We start from the raw sequence: 3,635 nt of genomic DNA, 5'->3' as shown, positions 1-3,635 counted from the left end.
TTCCACGTATGCTGAGTGACACAGAAACCCAAGCCCGAGGTTACTACCAAACACAGTTCCGCTTTGCCCTAAATTGGCCAAAGCTCCCTCGAGGAAAGGCTAAAGCCTTAGCTTGCCTGCAAAAGCTGAGGAGGAGAAGCCAAGCAGAAGGGGCTCACTGTCTACGAAGACTTACAAACCCACGGTGGCAGGAATGGAGCCTGGGTCCTTCTCTCCCAAGAAGGTAGGCACCCTCAGCTTGCTTTGGGGACCTCTGATTCAATAGGACAGGTAGGCATAATGTCAGGTGGGGGGTTACAAGGTGGTTTATGGATACATAGAGAGTCAATAAGGCTCATTCACACCCTGAATCCAGTTTTTGGCCGGATTACCAAGTCCCAGTTTGACTCTTACCCTTATAAAAGGAATAATGTTAAGGTGTACTTAGGAGGAGAAGGAGTTGTTTTCTGCGATTCAGAGTGAATCCTTTCATAAGGGAGACCTTTCACCCGAATTATTACTTTGTCCTCACATGCCCGAATCCGCACTTAAAATGAAAAGTCAACAGCTATTCATTCCTGAGGATGGCCTTGAGCTTACGCTAGCAAGTGCCTTGTTTTCTATAGTTGGAGACGCTGACCTACATAATCACCTTTTCTCCAGACCTGAGCCCTGGGACTTGAGAAACACCAAGTGTAAGACATCATCAACCCCCAGGTGTTCTGAAGCCCCACTCCTTTTCTCTTTCTTGACCATTGTGGCTGAATGTGAATCCCCACCTTTCCTGCCCTCCTGGGGACCTTAGGAATTCTGCTCCTCACTGCAGGTGAGTCACATCAGTATCTAGAACACACATTGCCATTGCCTGCCCCATTCTAGCACAGAGACTTCCCAGCCATCCTTCAATGCCAGCTCTCTGTGAACTTACCCCCATCTCTTCACAGCAGAATGCCTCAACAGGCAGGCCCACTCCATGGTTAGGTCACCAACCATGCTGGGTAACAGAAGAAGAGGCAGAGAATGAACATGGGAGAGAGAAAAGAAATTTTTAGCCAGGTGCGGTGGCTCACGCCATAACCCAGCACTTTGAGAGGCCAAGGCGGGTGGATCACTTGAGGTCAGGAGTTCAAGACCAGCCTGACCAACATGGTAAAACCCTGTCTCTACCAAAAATACAAAAAATCAGCTAAGCGTGGTGGCAGGTGCCTGTAATCCCAGCTACTCAGGAGGATAAGGCAGGAGAATCGCTTGAACCCAGGAAGCGGAGGTTGCAGTGAGCCTAAATCGTGCCACTGCACTCTAGCCTGGGTGACAGAGTGAGACTCCGCCTAAAAAAAAAAAAGAAAGAAAGAAAAAGAAGAAATTTTAAAAATAATTTGACATTTGATTAATTGTTTAAAGCATCAAAGTATAAAATAAATATCCATGTATCCATACTGGTATCAATAAATAATTGAATAAATAAATAAATGTGGGAGAAAGGACAGCTTTTCCTTACAGAAGAATTCAAAGCAAATAAATGTATTAATAATTAAGAAAATAGAAAATCATCATTAGCCGTGTGCAGTGGCTCACACCTGTAATCTCAACACTTTGGGAGGCTGAGGTGAGCAGATTGACTGACCTCAGGTGTTTGAGACCAGCCTGGACAACATGGTGAAAACCCGTCTCTACTAAAATACAAAGAATTAGCCGGGCATGGCGGGGTGTGCCTGTAATCCCAGCTACTTGGGAGGCTGATACAGGAGAATCACCTGAACATGGGAGGCGGAGGTTGCAGTGAGCTGAGATTGCATCACTGCACTCCAGCCTGGGAGACAGAGCAAGACTCCATCTCAAAAAAAAAAAAAAGTCAAGATTGTGAGAGATAAGGGAAGACTGAGTAACTGTCACAGGTTGGAGCTGAGTAAGGACATATGACAACAAAATGCAGTGCAGAATCCTGGATTGGATATAGAAACAGGAAAAGAACGTTAGTGAAAATATTAGTTAAGCCTGAACAAAGTCAGTCATCTAGTTAATAGTACTGTATGTGTGTTAATTCTGAATTTTAATCATGTACTATAGTTATGCAACATGTTAGCATTAAGGAAAGCTACGTGAAGCATTTAGGAAAACTCAATATTATTTTTACAGCTTTTCTGTATGTCTGAAATTATGTCAAAATAAAATATATTTTTCTTAAAAAAATCAGGGGCCATGCACAGTGGCTCACACCTGTAATCACAGCACTTTGGGAGGTTGAGGCAGGAGGATCAGTTAAGCTCAGGAGTTTGAGAGCAGCCTGGCCAACATGGTGAAACCACATCTCTACTAAAAATACAAAAATTAGCCAGGCATGGTGGTGCATGCCTGTAATCCCAGCTACGCAGGAGGCTGAGGCAGGAGAATTGCTTGAACCTAAAGGCGGAGGTTGCAGTCAGCCAAGATTGCACCACTGCACTCCAGCCTGGACAATAGAGCGAGCTCAGTCTCTGGAAAAAAAAAAAAAAAAAGCACTGGAGTAGTGGGACCATTGTGGGTTTCCCTGCATTAGTTGAATGCTTGCATCAGTTGAATGGTTTGGTATTGTTTCTATTGCGAATTCCATATTGGGGTTTGGGGGAGACAGGATGAGGCACCAGGATCATTTCAGGGCTCAGGGCCTCTGAAAGTTGCTTTGGACAAATTGGCCTTGTTCCCAGAAAGTCACCAACCAGCTCTATTTCTCACCGAGGCCCATTTCATCCCTTCTTGGAGGCTGAAAGAACTCAAAAACATCTGCCACGGCATCGCCAAACCCTCTTCCAGGATGATTCTAGGGACTTGGGATCCTTAACCCCAGGATGTGGCCACACTTTATGGTGTCCATAGGGCAATCCTAGCAGGATAGACCATTCACTTCCACTTTAATTTCAGAGACAGAAGCACGCAATGCTTGGGGGGCCAGTGCCATTTCCTTAGGGCGATAATAGAACCGATTTCTCAGGTTCTAGGAATTAGATGAGCTAATACATGCTCCACATCATGGGTGAACTTTGAAGACATTATGCTGAGTGAAATTGGTCAGACACAGAAGGAAAAAGATTGTATGATTTCACATATATGAAGTATCTCAAATAGGCAAATGTATAGCAACAGAAAGTCAGATAATGGTTACCAGAGGCTGGAGGGAGAGGGTAATGGGGAGCTATTGTTTCATGGGTAGAGCTGCAATTTGGGAAGATGAAAAAGTCCCAGAGATGGATGGTGATGATGGTTGTACAACATTGTGAACGTACTTCCTGCCACTGAATTGATTCTTAAAATTCAGTGGCATTAAGTCTGGGTGCAGTGGCTCACACTTGTAATCCTAGCACTTTGGGAGGCCAAGGTAGGAGGATTGCTTGAGACCAGGAGTTCAAGACCAGCCTGGGCAAGATGGCAAGACCGCTATTTCTACAAAATAAAAATTAACTGGGCACAGTGGCTCAAGCGTCTAGTTCCAGCTACTCGGGGGGCTAAGGTTGGAGGATTACTTGAGCCCAGGAGTTGGAGATTGCTGTGAACTATGATCACCACAGCACTCCAGCCTGAGAACTGAAGCAAGAACCCTGTTTCTAAAACAAAAAACAAAACAAACCTATGCTGGGCCACCAGGTGCAGTGGCTCACACCTGTAATCCCAATACTTTGGCA

The sequence above is a fragment of the Pan paniscus genome, chromosome 7, assembly GCF_029289425.2.
Source record: "Pan paniscus chromosome 7, NHGRI_mPanPan1-v2.0_pri, whole genome shotgun sequence".
Classification (NCBI taxonomy): domain Eukaryota; kingdom Metazoa; phylum Chordata; class Mammalia; order Primates; family Hominidae; genus Pan; species Pan paniscus.
This window is presented reverse-complemented; position numbering follows the sequence as displayed.